Here is a 13891-nt window from a genome sequence, read left to right as displayed (position 1 = left end):
CTAGGTAAAATTCCTAAAGTGTTTTATAGTTTCATTACCGAGGATATATGAATTCCAATGTAACAGAAAAACAAAGATGTCAGGTCGTTCACTGGGTTATGGGTATTTCGTTTTTATAGCGACCCGTGAGCTGAGTCATGTTTGCTATTAACAGCATGTTGCTCACATCACTCACGCGTACCTCCTGAAACGTTCCCGCGTACCACTGGTGGTTTGCGTACCACCAGTTGGGAACCCCTGTTCTAAAAGATATCGAAGGAATTTCTGGGCGTCTTGATGAATCGAGGGGCAAATTTTTGAATCTGACTTTCAAAGTAGACTGTGTTGATTACTTTACCAGATGAATTTTCTGACCACAATTCCTTGATAACTTCTGCTAATGCTTTGATTAACAACTTCCATACTAGAAAAACTAGTATTAATATCTTCCATGTATGTATCCTTTTTTGAATATTCAACCATCTGGTGTTTGATAAACATAGGATTACACTGTTCATGAAACATATGTTTCCAATATGTTTCAACCATTTAAATCCGAATGCCGATTTCATGTCATGTCAATTTCGCTAATGAAGCTGTCGCATCGCTGGAGACAAAAGTCGAAAGAACGTGACAAGGAGCCAGAGTATCGACGCAGGTAGAATCCGAGACAACCGGTTTTCCACTCCGCCGAGGAATGAGAGTCATGCCATCTGGTCGGTTCCCATCATCGACGCAAGTGCCTGGGGGTTCTAAGATGGAAGGTATATTTGCCGAACCTAACGCACGTTCGATGACATCATTTACAGCTTGATGACGGGAAAAGCGCTCAGTGCTATATCTACAACTCAATCCATGATAACCTCGGGTGTCTACTTCCACTACACATTTGCATTTGTGTTGAACAAAAATATTGGAAACTAGTCGTAGACCTACAGCAACTCTGAAAGATTAATTGTCCAATAATTTATCAAGGGATGAAACTGATAAGGCATTCAACCAAACGACTGCATGTTTTAACGACCCTGCTTTTATACGTGCTTTTTCTATTGGATATTTAGCCAAGTCTAACAAATTATTCAAGGCATTTTTCACCAGAGGAAAATTCCAGATTTGTTGAACATTCCTTCTGGTACTTGGTACTTCTAGACCAGTTCGTCAGATTCATAGTTGTTCGGCCTAGCTCAAATTGTTATCCGATGGAAAAAAGTGTGGTAAAATTGAATCTATCATATTGATCACACTATGACTAAAAGAGAGGAAGGAAGGTAGTTGGAGATCAGTGATTGTACGAATGCCTAAATCTTCATAAGATACAGGAAAAGTACCCTGATGCCATGCATTGCTCTCCAATTGATCATTCAATAAAAGTCCAAGAGTGTTACGAATTTCGGTCGGATATGTTTGGTGATGCCAGATTGGAAAACATCTCATGAGATGGATGAGCTTTGGAATAGTCAAACAGTTCCTGAGAAATTATATAATTTTTTCTCAAAAAAAGCAATGAATGATTCTTTTGTGGGAGGGAAACCAAGAATGATCAATTAAATCATTTCTGTCAATTATTTTGATTCCAGGATCGATGTCATTGAATTTTTTCGAAATATCCAAATCAGGTTCACTTGAAAAATGAAGTTCTCATTTATGGAAGTTTAGTTCAAGCCCAATGTCCTTTGACTTTTTAATAACAGATGAAAGAGCATTGAGATTTTCCTTATAGTCCGTCATCTAAATATCAAGCATTGAACTCTGTTTTTGAATTTGCAATCAAATTATCTATAGACAGGCAGAAATGGTCCTAATGGATCTCTTTTCTGTACTTGACACTCTGATGATATTGTGTTTTCATCATATGACAGTATAGAAGGCTGGAGTAGCATTGAAACACAAAAGGATATACAGGGTGTCCCTGGACTTCCTCTTTTCCTCTCGGGAATGTATAGATGGGGTCAAAATATCACCAGTACTTCATATAACTTTTTTTCCTAAAATCCTTCGTTACCAAGTAACGGGCCCTCGAAGTTACAAAATGAAAAATGTTTTTCTTTGATAACTTTTCAAGTGAATATTCAAAATCATCCAAATTTTGGTAATTGACTAAACAAATGAATTCCTTCGATGAGCTTTCATGCAGGAGTCAGTTGTTTCGCTACAAAGTCAGGAACGGACTACCCCCGATGGTCCACACCCCAAAACTTTGAAATGACAGATATTTTTCAATATTTTTCAACAAATTAAGGTTACTTGGACAATTTTATGAATAAAAGTACTCGTGTGGAAAGTCGATCGGAGCAACGAGTCTTGATAAAAATGTAGTTTCACTCGACGACATCAAACCCGCTCGTCCACCATTATTTGAAATGAATAATTATCAAAGCAGAAATAATAATGATAACGTTAATTCAACAACATTTATCCTGAGATGTCTACCATTATTCGAAAATATTAGTTTTTAAGGAAAATGGAAATGATAAGTAAAATGTTCATAACGAATTTTTATAATGCAAACACGTTTAACTAACGAAACTCAAGAGCCTCAAGAGCTGACAGAAATGAAAAATCCGCTACAGAAACTGCTCGATATGACCACCTTCTCTCTCTATACATTTTCTTAGTCTGCGAAGACACCCTCTCTGTACTTGAAATAGCATTCCAGGGTCGTTTCGTATGGCTTCACAATGTAATGTTATTCTATTCAACAATGCATCTCTTGTGTGAATAGGTGTAGCGTAAACAAGGCTTTTTAGATGCCCCCACAGAAAGAAATCCAATGGATTTAAATCCGGAGACCGCGATGGCCATGATAATGGCCCACCTCTACCAATCCATCTATTGTGGAAAATATGGTTCAGATGGTCACGCACAATCAAACTAAAATGAGGAGGAGCGCCATCATGCATGAACCACATATCTCTTCGGGTTTGCAATGGAACATGTTCCAAAAATCCATTCAAATCGTTCTGAATGAACTCCAAATAACGTTCTCCATTCAATCGGTCCTGTAGAACGAATGGTCCTATAAGATGGTTTCCTATGATACCAGCCCAAACATTCACGTTGAATTTCCGTTGGTGTTTGGTTTGCAATATCCCATGGGGATTTTCTTCGGCCCATATATGGAGATTATGAGAGTTGATAACTCCATCTCTACTGAAACCTGCTTCATCAGTGAATAAAACTCGATTAATAAAAGTCATATCCTCTCTTTGCCTATCCATGAACCAATTGGCATATTCCAGTCGTGCTGGAAAATCTTGAGGTGTCATGGCATGTACCTTCTGGATGTGAAATGGGTGGAGCAGTTGTTCCCTAATTATTCTATGAATAGTGGACTTGGATGTATGGAACTGTTCTGATAGATTTCTGATGCTCATTGAAGGATCATCAGCGATGGCTTCCAAAATATTTTCCTCCAATACAACGGTACGTACAGTCCTAGGAGCGCCCTCACCACCTCGTTTTGGCAAAACTGTACCTACAATAATATCGAAAGAAAACAACGTGCTCAAATTAATTATCAATTATTACATACCTGTCTCCCTCAAGCTGCGATCGACACGCTCGAATGTTTCTCTTGACGGTACCGTTCGATTGGGAAAATGCTCGGAATACAGACGACGAGCTTCTGCAGCATTACAAAATGCTCGTCCATAAAATACATGCATATCTGCATATTCATTGAATGTAAACTGTTCGGCCATATCAAAAAAATTCAAAATATCCTATAGAATATTGACAATACAATGATAGTCATATGACAACGCACCACTCAACAAAACAAAATCGCATTCCAGTTTCTCATTTTTTATCAAAACTTTCTAAAAGGTTTTTTGTCAACATCTGTGAAAGAAATGGAACATAATTATTCCCTGGATATTTTTCACCTGATCATGTGCAGCCGTTTTTGTAGTTCATTCGTTTGCTTTTTATTAGTATAGTAAATATTTTTTCCGATGTGCGTTTTTTCAGCTAAATTTAGATTCGTGTTAAAGAATTTCTCCCATAAAATTATAATTATCAGTGAAACTCCTCAACAGTTTAGCTGTGAAGAAGAATTTGAAACATTCGAATGTTGAGTTTCATGAGATTCAGATAACTGATCAACACGAAACGTGATTATTCCACACGTATTATGTACATACAAAATATGGAATGAATTCGATATTTCATAGTAGAGTAGCTTGTTAGTTTAAAAACACCACGAATCTACAGAACTTGATATTTCTTTTGAAAAAATATCTGCCATCACAATTGTGACTTAAACTTCCATATAGGTACTGTACTTTTTGTTTACGACTTCATTTTAGCATACTTTGTATTATTCCTGTTATAAATGTTGTTGAATTAACGTTATCATTATTATTTCTGCTTTGATAATTATTCATTTCAAATAATGGTGGACGAGCGGGTTTGATGTCGTCGAGTAGAACTACATTTTTATCAAGACTCGTTGCTCCGATCGACTTTCCACACGAGTACTTTTATTCATAAAATTGTCCAAGTAACCTTATTTTGTTGAAAAATATTGAAAAACATCTGTCATTTCAAAGTTTTGGGGTGTGGACCATCGGGGGTAGTCCGTTCCTGACTTTGTAGCAAAACAACTGACTCCTGCATGAAAGCTCATCGACGGAATTCATTTGTTTAGTCAATTACCAAAATTTGGATGATTTTGAATATTCACTTGAAAAGTTATCAAAGAAAAACATTTTTCATTTTGTAACTTCGAGGGCCCGTAACTTGGTTACGAAGACTTTTAGGAAAAAAAGTTATATGAAGTACTGGTGATATTTTGACCCCATCTATACATTCCCGAGAGGAAAAGAGGAAGTCCAGGGACACCCTGTATATAACCCTAGAACAGTATTTTGAACCGATTTGAAGATGAAGTCTCCATTCAGCATATTGAAAGCATTCTTATAATAATATAATATCATAACAATAACGTGATATGCTGAAAACCTTGTAAAATGAAAATTCTATATTGAAATAAACCAATAAAATAGACTTTCAGGTGGAATTGTTCAAAACTACTTTCGATCAGTGCTAGTGTAAGAAAAGAATAAAAGATCTGAAAATAATTTTAGATGTTCGGAATCCTAAGAGTAAGGAGACAAAAATTCAAAAATTCAGATGATTTAGGTTCAATAACTTCAATAAATCAAATTAGAAAAGTGATTACATAACTCATGAAATCAAAAGCTTCTATGCGAAGGAGAAAAATTACTGTCAACTGATATGTAAACGTGAAATTACGAAGTGTACAATGAGACTGAAAAGGAAATGAATTATAAAGCTGAGATGAATGTAACCAGTTCCAAAATGATTTTGACATGGGTTATTCAATTAATCACTGGTTTAAAAAATATGTTTTTCCGTTAATCAGCTGTCGCCCCCATAAGAACGACAACTCTCAGAATTTGAAAAACTTGTGTGAGCTAAGGACTAACGAGGTCTTACCTTTTAACGTGTGATTCCTAACACGGTTGCAGAATAATTTCAGCTTCAACCAGATAAATTCTCTCGAGAAAAATATCTGGTCGAGGCGGGTCGAACCCACGGCCTTCCGATCGTGAGTCGGGCGCACTACTACCGAGGCCAATTCCATCAACTATAAATTAAAATAGATTAGATTGAGAAATGATCCATGTTTTGATATAGCATAAATCAGCTCACCAGCAGTACAAGGTAACGTTTGAACTCGATAGACACAACGGCTTTTTATGCGAATCGATCTACAGAAAATCCAAACCAGACACATCAAAAATAAATGAGGGTCCCAAAGCTGACAGACTAGAGTCTATGCTACTAGAATATCATTCAGTTGTCTGCTTACAGGCAAAAACATAGAGAGATATAAAGCTTCTCTATTTGGCACAGTGCTCCATGTCGAAGTTTGGCCTCTCATGGTTATTTTGGGGTGATGGCTATATTATCGACTTCAGGTGGATACTAACTCATTTTAATGATGTGAGATCATTTATAGATTGGTTTCTATCGATTTTTCCGGGCCTATTTCTAGGTTAATGAAGCTTTCTCCCATAATTCAATTTCCATACTTTTCTTATTGTCAATGCCGAATGTTCGGTATGTATGCAACTACTTCATTTTTCTTTCAAACCTGTTGTCTACAAATGACTTTGGTTTGGAAACGCTATATTTCGTATTGGTGAGTTCAAACATGCTTTACTACTAGCATTTTTATGGTTTGACTTCAGAAACTATTCCTTTCATTCCCGCCAATGCAATTTCTCTCCGATAGTTGTTTTTTATAAAGAATGAAATCAAATGGTGAAGACGAATTTTTTTCAAGATATTTGATGGAATCGGCCGATATTTGATGAAAATCCATAACGTATTCAAGAAACACTTTATTGTGAGATATTCACTAAACAGTTTTACAAAAACGTTACACGTGTTTCGCCACAAAATGGCTTCTTCGAGCGTGTCTTTACTAACTGATTTCCTGTTTGCCAATGGTCTTCCTGAAGATCTCCCGTGGGAGATTACTTCATATGAGAGCAGATTCCTTGTTAAAATCAAACTAGTGCTACAGAATCTACACAAATGATCAATCAGTTTCAAACGATTTCAATATTCAGTAGTAAACAAATTGGTTCACTCCATCTCCTGAGGACGCGTGGAGAAGAGTATTGCAGTTCTGGTATTTGGGAGAAGTGCTCGTTTTGGATAAAATATGTGATTGAATTCTGTAGTGAATGTTTCTGTACGATCATCATAATTGCAAACTAATGACCAAATCGTCACTAAGAGAAACATAAACAATATTGATACTTTCTACTAGTTTCCCAATCACAGCATTTCCTAGATTTTATCGTTTGAGATAGAATAAGAACGTTAGATTTGAATAAATATTTTACCAAAGTCACATGTTATATCAAACCTATATTTATTTGTTGGGTAAAAACCCCAGTAATATTCATTACTACACCAAAGGTTTCAAACAGTACATCATAACTATATTTATTTCTTTACAGAACTACATACCAACGGCTTCATTTGCGAATCGATTGACAGAAAACTCAAACCATGCACATCAAAGATGAACGATGATACCAAAACTGACGGTTTCTGATATCATTCAGTTATTTGCTGACAGGGAAAAACATCGAGCATAGAGAAGAACATCAAGCTGCTGGGTTTGACAATCGATGACATACTAAACTGTTTAAAAAAAAATCTGTTCTTCCGTTAACCAGCTGTCGCACCCCTACGAACGACAACCCTCAGAAGTCGAAACTTGTGCGAGCTGAGGATTAACGAGGTCTTACCTTTTAACGTGTGATTCCTAACACTGGAACCATAAAATAGAGCAACTGAAGCAAAATCTTTCGAGCGCCTTGTCGTCAGCTCAAATCGTATGTTACAGCTGAAAGTCTAAAAAGTACGTATTCTGCAATTTTTCATGCACATAGAACATATGGCGTTGTAGTTTCGATCAGTGAAGATTTAATCACCTGTTGTTTATCATCCGTGAAAACTGTGAGTAATTTTGAATCTGATAATGACCAGGCCTTTTTTGATGCTATCGAACACCTATCGCCCGAAAAATAAGTAGACATAAGTATTTTCAACTACATGGTTGAACAAAAAGACTTGTTAATTGATGAATTACGCCAAAAAAATCAAAATGTTGTATGATAAAATCGATCAACTGGAGAACGTGGAAAAAGTAAACACAAACAATACTGCTGAATCCAAAAACTTTATGGAAAAGGTATCCTACGCTGAAAAAACACAGCAAACAAGTGCTCCGATTAATGAAGCTGCTACCTCGAATGGAGTTGCCGGTTGTGCAAAAATTCCCGAGGTTACAGAAAAACAATTGTCGTATGCTTTGTGTAACAATTATATCAATCTGACTAATTATAATAATGAAGTAGCTGCTGATAAAGGAGAATGGGAAGAAGAAAATAGTTAACACAAACTCCCATTCTCTGTCTGCGTATTTGCCTATGGAATTATGTTCTAATTAATTATCAAGTAACTAAAACACTTGCTGTACTAAACTGTTTTCAAAGAACAGGTACAACCCCAAATTTTTTGAATAGGAAGTATACGCTTGTGATATATCGTTTGAAAGGTCTCTTCATTTTCTCAGGAAAAATGTTATCGCTTTCAAGTTGATTCCAACAATCAAGATAAAATAAATTAAAATCATGTGTTTACCGAAATTCGATAAAATACACTCAAAACTTATTGCAATATACTCAAAAATTATTTCATGTTGAGGTATTGATAATAAGAAAGATAGCAAAAATTATAGCAATGTTTTTTTTAGATGGTATATATTCTTTAAAAAACTGTAAATTATTTCCGTGGCATCGTTAGTTTAAAACGCCTTATCAACCTTGTCACCATTCGCGGTGAACATTTCGAACATCTACTTCGTTAACTTCCATAGTTCTTTTTCGTATTCTACATATATATTTCATTATGTTTTGCATTACATTTTATATTTTTAGTGTATTTCTACGAATATCGGTGACCATATCATTTTAATTTATTTTATCTTAATTGTTACAATAATCTTGAAAGCAATAACATTTTTGAATAAAGAATGAAGATACCTTTCAAACGATATATCACAAACCTATACTTCCTATTTAAAAAATTGGGGGTTGTACCTGTCATTCGAAGGGGGTTGATGGTAAGGGTGGGTGGCATTTCTACATTGAAGAATGTCAAATTATAATTTGAATTCGACATGTTTCGGTTTTTTTGTAAATATGTACAGTAACCGAAATAATGAATTTATTCCATTAGGCTTTTCTACACACTGTATAGGTGTAGATAGGGAAAAGGTTTTTCTCCACCCCAATAAGATACTTCGTGAATTCAAAGTATTTCTCACATTGAACAATGTTCCAATAATCAGTAACTAGTATTTGACAGTTCTTGCTATCATAAAACCGCTGAATAAATATATAGATACTCATCTTAACGTTTCAGAGGCCCAAACCTGTCTAGGTCAACATAATTTCAATCACACGTTGAAAGGTAAGACCTCATTCGTCCTCAGATTGCATAAGTTTCTCAACTTCTGAGAGTTGTCGTTCGTATGGGAGCGACAGCTGATTAACGGAAAAACAGACAGACAGATAAATAATTCAATTTTTTTTACACGTTCTATGCAACTCATTTGGGTTGCGTGATTGGGATACCATATCAATACCCCATGAAATATGGGGTGAATTAGAATAAGGGCCATTTTCTGATTTTCTGTGTACTTGACAGTGGAATATAAATGTGAGAGTTGATGGATCTGAAAATTCCCTACCATTTGTTGATATGAAGCCTAACATTTCATTAGCTGAAGACACGGTACTTTGAGGCATATTTTCGTCGAATAGTCGGCCAATGTCGCTCATTTGGGTCAAACGATTCAAGATTGTATAATAATACAATATATATTTATAATAATAATAATAATATTTATTTGCCATTCAATTTGAAATACACAAGATCATATATAGTCAATATAAATAAAAACTTTTGGCATGAACAAAAAAAAAGCACTAGGAAAATTGTATACCAATTTCACATCAAAATTACATATGATAAATATAAATAGAAATATTTAGGTTATATAATGAAACAATCACAATAGGTACATCGAACATCACTCACACATCAATCAAGCAAATACCCAATTTTTTTTAAATGAAATAAATAAACAAACCATGGAGAAGTTGACCTAGAGATTACACAACTCTAATCACATACATCCTCTACAGACATAATTACATTGTAGTAATATATATTTTTCACATCAACATATTGGTGTATTTGTACTCTAGGCAAACCTGAGATTGAAGCTTTAAGCTTATTTTTGAACACTTTTGTAAATTATTTTTCTGATTTTGGTACATAGGTTGGTACATTTTGTGGTGAGTTGCATATGGTGTTAAATTTTTCTAAGTTCATGTTTATTTTTGTGTTGCCTTATAACAGTTTTGAAGAAGTAAAGTTGCCTTATGTCTAAAGTCAATGTTTCCTTATATAGCGCCTCTGTGGGGTAAATTCTTTTTTTATTTGTGGTTATTTGCAGAATTAATTTTTGAATTTGTTCTAGGATTTTTATATGAGAATTACTTACTGCTTCCCAGGCAACTATCCCATAGGAGAGGTGGGTTTCAAACAAGCAAGAGCATTTGAGTTATATCTAGGTAGGGTGTCATGTATGTTATATTCACTCTTTTGAATACGACTTTTTAAAAACACTTTATTTTCAATTACAGACTTTTCTGAATAACAACAAAAAATATCGTTACAAAAACTACAATGAAAAATGGAACAGAATCTAAGTTGATACTACACGAATTCTAAATTAGTTCTGACCAACTCTAAATAGTTACTGACAATGATTTGACCTCGCAAGGCCATTTATAATGTGTAGACAGCGGTGTCAGCAGGAGACGATGGGAATAACAAAAGTATCACGTTCTGCTGACTCTGCTGACTCAAAGTCTTGGAAGTCGTTATCTTGGTAATCTGATACCGGTGAGATCGTCCTACTCACGATATAACAACTCCCCTTATCAAAGAAAAGTTGGTGCTTTGCAGCAACTTTTATTAAGAAAAAGTTTTTTCATTCAAACTCGAGAATAGTACCCAGGGTTCTGGGTACTATTCTCGTTCTTGGTGGTCTCGGTGGGTTGTCATTGCTTGAAGAGGTGATTCCGATCGCAATTGACTTCTTGCGACGGCACTTGCAGAAAATATACAAAATCACTAGTGCGATGATGAGAGCAATTGTAAAATACGTGAACCAAGAAATATGTTTGTTCACGAACGGTTCGTTGATGAGTTTGTCCAATTCATCTGAGTATTGGTTCAACTTGTGTTCGGCAATGTTGAGATCGTCGACATTTATTTTATTTAATTTCAGGGGTTTCAGCTCCGGGAGTTTTGATTTTTCCGGGAGGTGGTCACAGCATCGATATGGTATCTGGACTGCATGTTTGTTGTAAGTTACGTTCTGGTATCTTTCAACAAAATATTTGGAATGAACTCTCGTGTTTCCATTGAAGGCGTTGCATTCAGGCTGAAGTTTCAGTAGAGTATTGGTTTCGATGATTTTTGTGATTACTTCTCTGCCAATACAGTTTATGGTGACTGGTAGAGGATCGGATATTGATATCAGCCACAGATTTTGAGAAATCACTTGAACGTTGTAGTCTTTTGCGTAGATCACTGTTGATTCACAATTTTCAGGCAATTGCAGAGTTTGTTTGAGGAGCTGGGCTTCACAAATAGCGTTGCTGTCTATCGGGTATGGAAGCACTTCTGCACAAATTTTCAAGTCGGTTTTGATCACTTTACAATTATCTAAATTTTGAAAAGAAGTGTACAACATTGAATCGTCGTCTCGCGCAATAAATTTTTGAAATGTTAATAATATATGGTGAAGTCCTGTTCGAGCATCCAAGATTGGTATTGGATATAAATGAAAACGTGTGTACGTTTCAGGCTCTACTAGGAGAATATTTAAAACAAATACTACTTTATTGTCTGTTTGATATGCTTGCAATTCGATAAGGTCTAGGTATTGGGGGATATTTCCAAAACTGACGTATAATGGTAAATTATTTTTGTTCAATGTTTGTGATATTTCTTGAAGTGAATAAAGTAAATCTCTTGATGTTATGATTGAACCATGAATTATTTTCAATCGAGCGAAAGTGATTGAATTGATAATATCGCCAATAAAAGTTTCAAGGAATAGGTAGCTTTCCATGAGTGATTCGCATATCTCTAGAGTTTTTATTTGAGCTTCGTAAAATGCCATATCGTCTGATATTTCCATTAATGATTTTTCTATTTCTTTTATATCTTGATTGAAAGTCTCTTCATCAACTTGTAGCTTTTGAATTGTTGAATTGAAGTTTTTGATCACCGAGGTGGTTACAGATATTTGATTTTTTGATAGATTTTCAATTTGATGTTCGTCTTGGCTTATTTTATTGATACAATCTGTGAAATATTCTCCATCGGATGCGTCAAGGTTTCCGGTTATTGCTTTCCAAAATGTTCCTGCACCATTTATTAAACCACGTTTTGTTCTTTTTTCGAATTCTTCTGTGTCCGTGAAGATATCTCTAAACTTTACTTGTAGTGAGTCTGATATTTGGGTTGAAAGACTGGTATGTGTTTTTATTTGAGCTTTAAAAGCTAGTATTCTAGGCTCGTCTCTGTCAAGAAAATAAATGAGGTTTTCTAGGATTTTATCATTATTGTATAGAGCGTCTTTGATGGATGATAAATCTTTGTAGACCAAAAGGGTCCATTTTCCGTTCATTATTTTGAGGGTTCCTTCTTGATGGAAGAAAACACCGATTGAGTTATTGATTGACTCTAAGTTGTATTGGGCACTGGCTGTTGATGACAGCAGGAGTGTCCTGAAAAAGATTATTATTCATGAAAAGGTTTCAAGCGGTCGAAATTTACTTTAGTTTTATTTCGCGTTTTCCAATACACTAACATCGCGGAGTTGGGATAAATTTCTAATATTTCGAATGGTCCATTAAATTTATTTTCGAGTTTATTTGAAATTTGTGACTCTTTCACACAAACCTTGTCTCCTACTTTATATTTAGGGACGTTTTCGGAAACTGTCCTATCAAATCTGATTTTGGACTTTTCTTTTTGTCTTTCGGTTTTTGCTCTGGCCAATTTATAGAAATTAGGTCTTTTTGGTTATAGAGCGTTTCTGGGGATCGACTAGCTGTATGTCCGAATATTAATTCGTACGGTGTGAAACCTGTTGTTTTGTTTCTCGTATTATTATAACAAATAACTACATATGGTAAGACGTTCATGGGGTGTTCATCGGGATTTTCGGCTTTATGGGCGCGACGAATCATTTCAGCAAATGTGGCGTGGAATCTTTCGATTGATCCGTTCGATTGTGGGTGATTTACACTTGAATATGTTAATTTAATGTCATACAAAAAGCATAAGTCTCTTTTATAAGTTGACTTGTAAATTCTCGATCGTAGTCGCAATGTATCCTAAGTGGTGTACCGTAGTGTTGAAAGTAAAGAAGAAGGGTATTCACGACTGATTTCGAGGATTTGTCTTCTATGGCGTACGCTTGTGTGAATTTAGTCAGTTCGTCTCTTATTGTCAAAGCGTAGTATTTTGTGGGAATTTCGAAAATGTCTACATTGATACGTTCAAAAGGGGTTTTTGGTGTTTCGGTTATGACGAGAGGTGATTTTTTCGACAAATTTTGACTTTTTGACAAATTTCGCATTTTTTCACGAAATTTTCGACGTCTTTAATGAGACCTTGCCAGTTGTATTTCTGTTTTACTCTTCTGATGGTTTCAATAATGCCACGGTGTAAATTTGTTTTTCCTGAATGGCACTGATCAATGATTATGGGAATTTGATCGGGGTCAGGAGTTGTCGTTAAGTTTTGACAGACTTTTAGTTTGATTTCCTTGTCGGCAAAAATAAATGAAAATATTTCTAGTATGGGTAGTTCTAGGTTGTTTTCGATTGAAAAAGTTTTTCTAAGATCGAACTCATTTTGGGATTTATAAATAATATAGAACATGTGTTCTATGACGGATTCAGGATCAAAAGGAAGGGGTATGATGTAGTATTTACGATCTTTTACTGATTTACTAGAAAGTATGTTGATTCTATCATTGTAAAACTCTGGATGTTCTTCGGAGAGGTCTTCGATGATTTCATAATGTAACGGTTCTAGTTTGTTTTGCCAAAAGAAACTAACAATGTTTTTATGATGTTTGTCAAGAAGTTGAGAATTATCGAACTCTATTTTAGAATAATCGATTAGATATTTTGATTTATATAAATTAACAAATGTATTAAATTCTTCTTGAATGGTTTCTACGGGTATTTCGTTTTCAGGGGTGTCG

This window comes from Leptinotarsa decemlineata, unplaced genomic scaffold (genome assembly GCF_025532065.1).
Source record: "Leptinotarsa decemlineata unplaced genomic scaffold, Ldec_3_MD MMD2_P_RNA_scaffold_6, whole genome shotgun sequence".
NCBI lineage: Eukaryota > Metazoa > Arthropoda > Insecta > Coleoptera > Chrysomelidae > Leptinotarsa > Leptinotarsa decemlineata.
The sequence above is the reverse complement of the archived record's forward strand: the minus strand, read 5'-3'. Positions refer to the sequence as shown.